Source organism: Sciurus vulgaris (assembly GCF_902686455.1).
Source record: "Sciurus vulgaris genome assembly, chromosome: 8".
NCBI classification, from domain to species: Eukaryota; Metazoa; Chordata; class Mammalia; order Rodentia; family Sciuridae; genus Sciurus; species Sciurus vulgaris.
Window position 1 is genome coordinate 152,882,390 of NC_136468.1, and position 12,780 is coordinate 152,895,169.

Below are 12,780 nucleotides of genomic sequence, written 5' to 3' on the forward strand. Positions count from 1 at the left end.
ATACTACAGTTCAAATTAGGGGAACTGATCCTTCTGGGGTAAAATCCTCCGTTCCTTATGGAATACTAGTTCTATCAAGCCTCAATTCTGGCACCTGTCAGGAAGTCAAGGAAGAAAGCTGAGATGAAATCCTCAGGCTCAAACCAGACGCCATCTAACTGAGGCCAGCAGCTGCCAGGTAACAGGAAGACTCACAGCAGCTCCGCTGCGGGGCTGTGTGGCCTTGGGCAGGTCGCCCGCCCTGCCTGGGCTCTCCTTCCCTGGTTAGGAAGCAGCTTGATGAATGGCCGAGCTCTGGAATGCAGGACCAGAGGCCATCGGATGCCCCTGGCCTAGGCTGGGTGCGCCCTCCTTCCCACATGTAACCGTCTTCCCCAGACTGCCCTGGCCTGGCCTGGTGAATGCCCTGCAGCGGTGCAAAGGGGCCAACCAGGAGTAGCCAGGAAGAGGCGCGAGGCAAGTGTCAGGGTGGGAGTGCCCCCCACCCGCCCCACCTCACTGTGCCTGCGGGGTGCAGAGGCCCCCCTCCACCCGGAGTGGAGCTGCAACCTCAGGCTCGGCGCAGGACGTGCTGCTTCAGGGAAGTCGGGCAGGGGGCCGTCTGGAATATGAGCAAGTGTCTGCTGAGTGCCAGACGCCCCCTCACCACGGCCAGACGTGAACAGCATGCTCTGGGACTCTGCCGCGGCCCTCAGTGCCCGGAGGCAGCGGGTGCGGGGTGCTCCTTGCTGGCCGGCCGGGGCCCTGGCACTGCCAGGTGAGGTGGGGTGTTAGCACCCACGCCTCCGGAGGTGGGACCACACAGGGGTCGCCCCACCGGCTGCGGCTTCCTGGGCTTCCACGCCTCTGCAGGACGAGGCCCTCGAGCAGGACCTGGCCCCAGCTCCACCATCACAGAATCCTAGTGAAGGGCCAGGAGCAGCAGTCCCAGGGCACTGCCTGCTGACCCCGCTGACCACAGTGGACTGGCCTGGGCGAGAAGCATCGCTGTGCTGAGCCTCTGAGACATGCCCTGTCCCTGCAGCAGCGAGGGGCAGAGCCACCCAGCTGGATACACAAACATCACTCTCATTCCGCTGGGAAGCCGGCCTGGACCCTCCTGGGCCTCCGTCCCCCAGACCTCCTGGAGCCCACCCTGGGCTCCAGAGAGCAGCTGGCCTGGTCAGGACAGGCTTGTCTGACCCCAGGGCCCGGCTCTGAGCTCAGCGCTGCCGGGCTTTGGAGCCGCATCCGCCTCCGCCTCACCACCAGCTCCTGCACCACAGACTTGCTTCTCCCAAGCGAAACCCCAAGAACTCCCGCCCTGGGCAGGAAAGCTCGGGGACCCCTCCACGTCAGGACCTGTGGGGCACCTGCGAGGAAGAGGAGGGAAAGCCCCACACACCCATGTGGCCGGCACCGTCCACGCCCTTCACACCGGGACCCATTGGGTCATCGTGACGTCCTCTGGAGGGCTGGGACTCCACGGCTGGCCCCAGACCGCGCAGCATGTGCTCCTAGGACTCAGACGTGTCAGCAGAGAAACTCCCCTGTGTCCACATGCAGAGCAACCCGCCGGGCAATTGGTGCTCACACCCCCGAGCCCAGAGACAGCCTGGAGCCCAGGGCTTGCTGCACAGCTGAGAACCAGGAAAAGCGGCCACTGTGCTCCAACCATCAGGGAGGCAGGTGCTTGAGGCCGTCTGCGGCAGCAGGCAGCAGGCCAACGGGGCTCTCTTCCGCTGGACACTCTGCGGGGCCTCACGCCTCTCCTGTGCAAGGGAGGGAAGGCCGCTTTCCTTGGTGGAAGCAGAAGGCAGGCTGTGAGGCTGCCGTGGACGCCGTCGGTGCCTGCGTGGTGTCCAGTCCCTCTTCTGAGACCAGCACCCTGGCCCTTCTTGGGATCCTCTCCCCTCCTCTCTATGGAGCTGGGGACAGATCGCATCTGAGGCCTCAGCCAGAGGCCCACCCCGCCTGCCACCACAGTGACGGGCTCAGAGAAGACCCGAGGCCACCTTCGCCATGGGCCCCGGCCTCCTCCACAGTTGTTAGGGAGGTGACCCTGTGTTTCCAGCCAAGGTGGCTGAGAAGTGAACGGCCCCTGGCACGGGCGTGCACTCCCGGGGAGAGGCCCCAACAGTGCTACTTGGGGACGGGAGAGAGTCCCTGGTGCCGTCCAGCCCCAGACCAAGCCATCTCGCCGCCCCTCTCTTGCCGCTGTGCTTTGCGAGATGGGTTTCCTGTCCCTACACCCCCGACAGTAACGACTCAAGGTCGCCCTGAGCAAGGTCAGTCCAGAGCTGAGGTCCGGCCTCTTGCCCTGGAACCAGACTTTCGGGCAGGTCACTGACAAGCAGTATCGTTTTTTAAAAGACCACGTATTTGTTTGCTAGCAAAACAAAGATGGATCCGTGGGAGCAGAGAGACCCCACTGCAGAGCCACAGCAGGGCTGCTGCAGGGTGGTCTGCCGGGGCAGGGTGCACCCTCCCTTCATTTTCACAGACCTGTGGGATGGGGCAGCCCAGCAGCCCCCCTTAGTAGGGCACTGAAACCTGAAGAAGTGACCAGTGACTTCCCAGGTCCCACTGCACGTCCTGCAGGGAGAGGGTGTGAACCCAGGCCTCCTGCCTGCAGGCCGGTGCTCCGAGCAGAGGCTCTGCTGAGCGGAAGGCACCCTGGGCTCCCGAGGACCCACGAGTCAGCAGTGGGGAAGCACCAGGCAAACAGCTGACGATCAGATGCTTCCAAGAACCTGGATCATTTGTGACCCAAAGCCACCTGCAGTCACCACACTCACCCCTGAAGCCCCGCGGTCAGCAGGACAGTGTCCACCTCCGTCTAGCTCTGGTGAGCCGCCAGCCCTCTGCTGGGGGAGTGGGTGCTCCGGAGGAGGAACTTGTGCGTGGGCAGCTCCTCGGGACCCCCACCACAGCACTACCTCTCACAGAGAGGAGGGGAGGAGGAGCCCGGGGCACGGTGGCAGAGGCCCCGAGACGCCAGACCTGCCCTGGGCCACCCACACTCAGGGGCAACTGCACGCTCATCCCGACCTCCCCCAAGCCAGGCCCGTCCCAGGAGGTCCAGCCTGGAGGAGGCGCCACTCTGCAAGGCCAGGGCCAGCTCGGGCCCCACCACAAGGTGGACGCGGCTCCCTGAAGGCAGGGGGAGCTGCCCCCTCAGGTTAGAGGTGCTCAGGGTCCCCTGCACTTGGACACCCAAAGCCTGCTTGTACATCCACAGGACCAGGCGTGAGTCCAGGCGGGCCTGGGAGAGAGCGAAGGTCACCTCTCTGAAGGACGCAGGAGTGAGCCCTTAGACACCTGTGCTCCTGAGTTTCAGGTGCTCCTTCCTGAAGAGGGAAGCACCATGCCCTGGAGGGTCCTCCCACAGGCCGCGATCCAGACAGGACTGTCCTCTGCCCATGGGGCACAGCAGAGGAAAGAGCCCCTTGCCCACAGTCGCAGCCCCATAGCAGCTCAGAGTCTGGCTGTTTCAACAGCGGCAGAGACTCAGGTCCACCCAGCCGAGGGGATGCTCGGAACACAGGGGACTCGTGGCCCACGCCAGCCAGACTCGAATCAACATCCGCACCCCTGCACCCAGGACGGGCCCGGCACACCGCTGCGGCCTCCCGGGAACCCAGCTTCTCTGACATCTCTCAACATGGCTCCCCACCCTGGTAGATGTCTGTCCTTCCTCCTGCCCAAAGTCCCCGGGTGTGCGACATCACGGCCTTTTCAGACGTCCTCAGGCCTGACATCTTTGTTTTATTACAACGTTTAGTGGTGGAAACCACACATGGAGAACCAGGTATTAGGTACGCGCCGTGTAGCTGGTTAAGGCAGCAAATAAAGAGGGACAGGCTCAGGTCCCGCCTTGCAGCCCGCAGCCAAGGCCCCCTGAGCGCCAGGCGAGGCGTCTGCTCTGATGAGCGGGCCACTGGGACCCAAGGCTGTTCTTCCCTTCCCCACACGTGACAGGGTTTCCTCGTTGTTCTTTGTCTCTCGTGGAGTCAATTCAATGCACAAATGAGACAGAAACACATGGAGGCATCTGTTCATGCTGCCTGGCTGCTTAAGCACTCCTGGGAACCAGCACTTTAAAACCCATTTGCTACTGTTCAGAATCAAGCCAGTGCTCTGCCCCCAGGGCTTCCTGCGAGGTCTGACTTTTCTGCTGTTTGCAGCCTGTTGCAGCCTGGTTTGGGGGGCTGCCTGGCGTACCCATGGGCTCCCCGCGGCCGGCTCGCCTCTGGTAGAGCAGAGACCTGGCTGAGGCAGGAGCCTCTCCCGCCTGCAGGACCCTTAGGGTTGAGCAGGGCACCCCAGGTCCAATCTGCTGCGTGGTTCCTGTGCTGTTGCTATGAACAGGGCATGCGCCTGGACGGCCAGCTCCCGTGGGCAGCTGCAGCCCCAGGTGCCCCCACGAACTCCTCGAACAATCGTCACGGTGGCCACGGTGGCTCGGAGGCTGGGCGGAGCCTCACTTACAGAAGATGACACAGGTGGCCCCCACAAAATTGGGGGGAAGTTTAACATTTAAAAAAGAAAAACGTGAAGTCAAGTCTCTGAAAATGGTCCTAAGGTCAAACAAAAAGTAAATAAGTATCCATTCCAGGAAACCGGTGCACATTTGGTGAGAGACAAGAGTCTGCAGAACCTGCACCCACTTCCGCAAGACAGGAGCGCGGACCCGCGGAGGCGCTCCTGGGAAAGGGCAGCGGGGAGCTGGGCCCTCTCCATCCTTGCCTCCACTCACAGGGCAATGGCTTCAGACCAGGAAGGGACCCTCCCCGGTGATGGGCACACCTCCTCGCAGTGGTCACCCCAGAGAGGCATGCAGTGACCCACATCACCCAGAGTAGAGGCTCAGAGACTCTCTCCAGGGGAGGGGAACCTGGGGGCTCCAGCCCTCCAACTTCACCTGCAGGGGAGCTTGGAGAAGCTGCAGCCCCAGGGCTCTCCAGGGCCAGTGGGCTGTGTGAAAGGCCTTCAGTGGACACGGGTGGATTTGTAGAGGCGGAGTCTGCACGGAGGCCGCTCCTGCGGGCTGCTCTCAGAACAGGGGCTTCATGGCGGGCTGGGCTGACCCCCCAAATCACCTGCACAGGGTAAGGTGGGTTGGGCTAAGAGAGGACAGCAGGGGCTTGGTGCTCAGGTGTGCACAGGAGACACATAAAAAGGGGAGGAGGGAGCAGAGAAAGGGGAAGCGTCCTGGCCACAAGGACAAGAGGTGGCCTCTCTTCCATTCAACCGTTAGAAGGAAAGCAGGGTCGCAGCTCCTCTGTGGCCAAGGAAAGACCTGGTGGCTGGTGGAGGTGTCGGCCAACACGACATCCTACCTAGACACGGCAGGCTCAGCAAAGAGGGAGAGGACGCTGCTGCTTGGAGCTGGGGTGTGGCCAGCAGGACATTGCATTCAGTCACAGGAGAACGTAGGGTGACTTCCAGCCTGGGCTCAGCCAATGGTATGGAGATTGAGCAGGTTAAGGCCTCTGAGGAGGGGCTTGTGAACAGCCCACCACCCAGCAGGCCCTTCCCTCCTGCACCACCCAGCAGGCCCTTCCCTCCTGCACCACCCAGCAGGCCCTTCCCTCCTCCACCACCCTGCATGTGGCCTTTTCTAACCTATCATGTCAGCAGGAGCTGCTGATCCTCCTGTTTTCACATCCCAGATTCTGTAGCTGGCCAGGTGCCCTGGACTCTGGATCTGCACCCTTCTGCCCCTGTCTATCTCAGCAACGTCCCCCTGAGCCTCTGTCACATGACCTTGAATTGCATCTCTACACAATGCCCACATGCTCCCTGCTCTGTGCCATCCCGAATGGCCTATCACCAGAGAACCACAGGCTCTCCATTCCTGACTCTACCAGGGTGAGCCTGCAGGGCTGATCTCCCCAGGGCCTACCCTCCCTTCTTTCTCCAACCCGGTGACTGACAGCGTGTGCTTCTGCCCCGTCTCCCTGCTCCCCTACCAGGGAAGCCGCCTTCTCTCTTAACTCCTGTCTGGTTTTGAGTTATGATACTTTTAATTAAATTTCTTTGCCACAGGCTCTTCACTAAAAAAGCAATGCCTCTAATTGCTCATTTTGGGATCTGGTCAGGTACTCCCTTGGCAGAGCCCTGTGGTCACAATGTTAGCGGGAATTAAAAGTCTGCGCCTATGCACCATGCACCCATGTGCACACACACACGAGGACACGGAGTTCCTCTATGCACCGGCCATCGGCTCCTCGCCCTCCTCCCAGTAGACAGGATGGTATCTGACCCCCTCCCTTGCCTGGGCTCCATGGACCCTCCGCATTGAGGGAAGGTGTTCCCTCAGCTCATCAGCACCGTGCTGCCAACACAGAAGCCAGATCCAAGGCCACATCAGGAGCACCATAGACCAGGAGTCCCCAAGCTGCCACCAGCCTGTCTCCACCTCACTCCCCAACATGAGCAGGCAGCCAGGGACCACTCGAGAGGAAAACAGAGATGGGTGGGGGCCAGCCAAAGTGTGGCGTTTGTGAGGGAGGAAAGCCGTCACCACCGTGAGACAAGAGCATGAAGCTGGAGAGGAGCGTCCAGAAGTCAAGATTGGAATTACGTTTTTAATCTTGATTAAAAGTGAAAATGTCAGAGAAAAGTGTGGGCGATGGAGTTGAGGAGACCGCCTTGAACCCAGCCAGGGAAGACAGGCCCAAGGCCTGGGCAGAGAGGAGGCGAGGCGGGAGGGAGGGAGCTGGTCTTCCCAGGGTCTTCCTGCGAGCCGGAGGACCAGTCCAGAGCTCCTTCAGCCTGACTCAGGGAGGCCAGGTTGCGTCCCTGCCGTTGGCTCCTGGCTGGTGAGCCAGGGCAGACAGACCCTCTTCCTCTGTGAGCCCACCTCCTCTGCTGGAAGTCCTCATTTTTATTCCCCACCTTTATTGACATTTTAACCCCGAACTCTCCACCCATTGACCAGATAACCCTCCAGACTTCCCCCAGCAGCTATTCTGCCAAGTTCATCCCTGGGGGGCCCTGGGTCCTCCCTCCAGCGGCTGCCAGGGCAGAGCCTTCCGTCGCCACAGCTCGCTCACCTCCAGCCCTCCCCATCCACTCTCCTAGGGGTTCCTGTCTCCAACTGGATCCCCATTTCCTGAAGACCCTCTTGCACCTTAGAATCGCTGTCTGTTAATCGTTCAGACTCTTCTCACGAAACCAGAGATGGGTGGTTTATAAAACACGAAGTTTGACTTCTCGCAGCCCTGAGGCAGGGAGGCCCCAGATCGAGGCGCTGACAGATTCAGGTCTGGCCAGGCCTGTTTCCTGGCTCGTAGATGGCCACCACCTTTCTGTGGCCTCACGAGAAGGAAAGGGCAAGCTGGCTCCTTGGGGCTGTTCAGTAAGGACATTGAGCCCGCCTGGGCTCTGCCGTGCCCCAATCACCCATAAGGTTCCGCGCTGTGGTCTGGACATGGTTTGCGTGTCCCAAACCCTCGCCTCCCAGCACTGAGGTTTGGAGTTAGGATGTCAACACTGAATTTTAGGAGGAAATATTCAGATCATAGCAGCATCCCCAGTGTAGCCCAGGGACCTGCCAGCTTGGATCCGGGGCAGAAGGACCTGAGGCAGGCCATGCCCGCCCTCCAGGGCAGATGTGGCCTGGTGAGTACTTCGTCCACCGCTCTCAGGCCCTGGGAGGAGCTTCCCAGTGTGGGCTGGGGGCTGCTGTCTGGCCTGCAGACTGAGCTGGCCAGCACCAGCTGGAGTCTCTGCAGCAGAGAACTTGCAGGAAAGTCCCTGGCGTTAGCTTCACGAGAGCTCAGGTTAGCCGGCAGATTTCACCAGGAAGTCCAGTGAATTAGTTCCACCAGCTCTTTTTCACGGCGCTGTCTGCAGAGAGATGGCTGGGATTCAAATCCAGCAGCAGTACAGAGAGCCGCCTTCAGTGTCTTCAGCCCGCAGCTTCTGAAGCTCCGTCCAAGGGGACCCGGATACTCAGCCTCTCCCAGCTGACAAGTGAGCAGACCCACCAAGGAAACCAGCTCCGCAGCCATTGTCCTCTTCTGTTGACGTCTTCTCTCCTTCCCCGAGAGCTCAAGACGGTGGCACAATGGCAATCCTCGCCCTCGCCCAGCCCTGCTAGGAGGGACACTGTGCATCAGTGACCGGGGCCCAGCCCCAGTGCTCCCTCCGGAGCCCTGAAGGGAGGTGCCTGGCCCAGGACCAGCGCTGCCCACGGTCATGCTCACGTTGCTGACTCAGTGGCCCCATCCTGCATCACATGTGGGCTCCATCCCCGAACCCCCTGTTGCCCAGTAGCTGGGAGCAGGATTTAGTGTCTCCCTTGTGCAGTTCGGTGGGTGTGCAGCTGGAACCATGCGCCGCGCACTCGGGGGAGATGCAGGCCTGCCTGCCGCTGCGCCTGCCTGAGGAGCAAAGCCTGCCACTCCCTCCAGTGAGCCACCCGGCCAGACCCAGGGCACCCCCGACAGTCCTCGCCCTCCTGCTCCCTGGCAGAGGGACGCCCACCTCCACGCTGCCCTGCTGATTGCAGCCCAGCTGTGGATCTGGCGTCTCTGCCTCCCGGGAAGGAGACTCCGCCAGGCTAGCTTTGTGCCTCTGGTTCCCACGCCTTGTGCCATAATCCGGGCAGCAAGTGCCGAACACGTTTTGGTGCATTTGCGGATCCCTGAGGCTACAGACGGCGCTGTGTCCTCAGCAACCTTCAGGAATCGCACAGAAGGTTCTGTGGTTGGCGGGTGTCCCATCCTGAAGACCCAGGGTCCACTCTCCCCTGCGTCCATTGCCTGCTCACTCACCCTCTCATCCTGCCAGCACTCGTTACAGGAGCCGCTCCCTCCTTCCTGCACTCAGTGGGGCCTGAGCTACGGCTCTCGCCTGCCCCACGTCCTTGGTGTCAGCCCCACTCTTCTCTCCGCCCAGTGCCCTGGTCTGGGAAGTTGGGGTAGGACTCCGGCTCCCTGTGCACCCCAACCCAGAGCAGTGGTAGCCGCTGTTTCGGGATGGGCAGTTGGAGTTGCAGTGACCGGGCTGGGGGAACACGGGCTGGGGACTCACCCTCCGGGTTGTCGGGGTGCCAGGCTTCTCCTGCACAACACCCCACCTCAGGTCCTTCCCTCCAGTGCCTCTTCTTAGCTGGACGTTGAACTGCCGTAAGTACCGGATGGGTCATGACACCCCTGGTTCACTCGGGGGTCTATGAGCGGGATGGGGCAGCATCTGCCATGGAGAACAGACTCCTGCGGGGCCACAGCCCCTCGGGGACGGGAAAGGCCTCTGCTGTGGCGTCTGCTCCTGGCCACTCTCGGGCCAGTGCTGTGGACATCAGGCAGCGTCACTGCCAGTGAGCCCGGAAACTCCGGACGGGCCCCAGGCCTCAGACCCCTGGCCCCAGGCCTCTGGAGTTCTCTGCGGGCTAGTGTGACCACACTGACCTGGCCCTGCCTCTCTGGTGAGCCCTTCCAATTGCCACGGGACCTGGTGACCACCATGTCATGCTGAGTGGCCTGGCACAGGATGCTCGGGCTTCTTCACCAGGGGTCCCAGGACCTTGGACAGTGCGGCTGCCCCGGGAGCTTGGGCGGCCTTCTGCAGGGTGAAGGATGCTCTTCAGAGACCCGACTTCCCCCTTTACTGCCTGAATGAGTCCCTGTAGCTGTAGAGATGAGCACCTGCCTCTCCACTCAGTACTCTGACCAGTGTGCACACGGCCCCTGCGGCCACAGATGACACGCGTGCACACACACCCTGAACTGACTCGTGGCCATGGGCCAAAGCTGGACACAGGTCCCACAGCCACTCACGATGTGCGCACACAGTTGGCATCTCCACCTTCCAGGGCAAGGCCCCTGGGCTCCCCTGAGGCAGCCTGTGGGCTCTGCCTAGCCCGTCCTGCCATGGCGGCTCAGAGGCCTCTGCAACAGGGAGAAGCGGTGGGTAGCAGGGGAAATGGCAGGCAGCAGAGCTTCCTGTGGTCCTGCCTCATGGCCCCTGCTCCACCATCTGCCTGGCCCAAGGTGAAAGATCCCGTCGCCGGGCTCCCAGCCAGGAAGAGGTTTTCCAAGGGGTTTCACTGTGACATTCACAGCTTCCCTCCAAAACCCAGATCCCGAAGCAGCACGAGAGGTGGTGAAAGTCAGCGCCAGCCAGCGAGGACGGCAGCCGGGAGAAGGGCAGCCCGGAGATCCTGCCAGCTCTGGCATCTGGGCTCCTCTGCCTCTGCACCTGGAGAACAGGGCGGGGCAGGGGGCAAGAACACTAGGGCCTTTGTTTGGACCCCAGGGTTTTGTTATTCTTTTGACTGAAAGGGCATTTTTCTCTCCCTGAGGCTCCAGAGCTCTTAGAAATACAGAGAAGGAGGTGGAGGAGGGAGCGGATGAGCTAGCTGTGAAGGCCTGAGAGGCCGAGATGCCCATTGTGTTTAAACAATTTGCTTCCTCCGCCTCCGAGCCAGCCTGCTCAGATGGCAAGCCGCGGCAGCCCAGCCGGTCACACAGCGGCCAAGATGCTTGTGTGTCAGGAACACGCTGGCGAAGGCGGCCAAAGAGCTGGCGTCCACGGCCTCAGGGTGGGGAGGCTCCTTCAAAGAAAGGCCGCATGGGGGCCGGAGGTGCCTCCAGCAGCAGGGCACCTGCCCAGCACTGCAAGGCCCTGGGTTCCGTCCCAGCACCACAAAAAAGAAAAGGAAGAAAGAAAAACAGAAATGCATTTCTCATGCCTACACCAAGCACGGTACATGAAGCTCCTCAGCCATGGCAGGATGACCCAGGGCCAGTGGCCTCCAGCCGGCCAGGGGCCTGCGACCTCCGACAAGCTACCTAGCACCTCTGTGAAAAACTGACACCACCTAGTACCTCCTTCTGCGCAGCTCTGGGCAGGACCGGCCGCCACCCCCGCAGGCTGGCCTGCCTGGGTCCGCTGGGCGGTGGCTCTGCCTGGGTGTGGGAGACGTCTCTCCTCCCTGCTCCGGGGGCACTCGCTGCGAAGGCCAGGTCGCCTCCTTGGTTCCAGTTCCTTCAGGAGAACCTTTCCTTCACTGTCCCAGCCCTGGGGAAAACAGGGACCCCCAAGGAACCCAGTCCAGCAAGGCCGGTCCACCTGGCTGACTCAGCTTCCCATCTTTCTCAGCCCTAAGGGTGGTGGGCTCCTGCTGGGCAGGTCTCAGGCCACCTCACCTGCTCAGCCGCCAGCCCTCCCGGAACCTCTGCAGCCGGTTCCTTCTGTGGACGTCCCTGCGTGAGACTGCCTGCAGTGGACCGTTTTCCCGATTGGTGAGCTGCTTCGTAAGATGAGCTCTTATTTTTAAATTAAGTGTGTTCAGATCCATAGTCTGCTGTGATTCAGCAACACAGTGACCATGGGCTTCACAGGCTCCTGCCATTCGACCTGGCCCAAGAGCAGGAGTGACGTGGAGCGTAGCAGGTCGCGCTAGCTGCCCACCAGCACCCGTTCCTCTCTTCTGTTAGTACGAGAGGTTTTATTCACAGAGGGTCAGATGCATTCGTTAAAAACATTTTCTGCCATCTATCTTGCTACTAGGGGTGGGCATATTATTTGCCACTGAACAAATTCCCAGTCAACAGAAATGGCATTTTTAGTTTTTGTCAACCAGGTCCTGTTCAATCACCCTATTTCCAGAGGCTCCAGTGTCTCCTGGGGACAGGGTGACTAGTAGCTGCTCTGTCCTCCCTGCCAAGCCCCAAACCCTGTAAGACGCACTGTGGTCCAGGTGCTCAGTCAAGGTGGGGTGATCTGCAGACTTTCACAGTGGTGGCCCCACATCCAAATGAGGTCCCCAGATCCAAAGCCGGGTTGTTTTCCTGATCCTTTACATCATTCATAGTATCTCTTGAAAACATGTAAACATGGAACGCGTTGAGTTGAAAAGAATGGCATCACAAGAGCGTGAGTGGCCCGGGGAGCCAGGCGGGGAGGCCCATTTGCCGAGACCACCACCCTTGGCTTTATCCCACTTTAACAGACAGGACAGCGGATACCAACTGCTGCACACGTTCCCAGAGGAAAGCCATTACCAACAGGAGTGAGCAGGTTTTCCTGGCTGGAGGTCCGAGACCCGGGGAAGTGGCTGCTTCGGGCATTGCCCATGGCGCCCGGGTTTCTGTGCTGAGAACCGGAGGGCCGTGCAATTGCCTGAGTCAGACCACATGCAAAACACCTCCTTGACATTCTCCGCACATCCGAGCTGAGTGAATTCCCGGGACTCTTCACAATCTGGACGCAAATGGGATGTCCCGCACTCACCGTCTTCCAGTTACCCTCTTATCATCTTCGTCTTTCTTAAGCTCACCAAATCCCGGGTGAGGACCTGGTCACGTTTGAGAGAGTTAGAGGCCCAGTGAATCTCCGTGAAGTGAGACGCTGTTCAGAAAGCGGTTCACCTTTCAAGGGCTTTAAGGTCTCTCGGCAGCCTTTGCTACGTGTGTGGAGAGGCCTGGGGACAGAGCGCTGCCTCTGTGCCTCCTCCTGGGGCCCTCGCGGGTCCTGCCAGCTGCTTAGCCCACCGACCAGGAAGCGACTGGACATCCGGGCTGCACATCCACTCTGCGTGCCTGAGCCAGAGGCCGGCCTCCTTCCAGCGTGGCCTCAGCTCCACCCACCCAGACTCCAGCTGCCATCAAAGATCACGTGTCCCTGGGAAGGATGCTCATGGAAGGTGTTGGCGTTTCTAACTGCAGAGCAGGAGGGGAGCGTCCATGTAAGCAGCTTTCAGCCTTTTTAAAATCATCCTGAAACACACTGAAGAAAATCGTGCTCCATAGTTACACCACCCAGCCCAGCAGAGAAGGTTGGCAG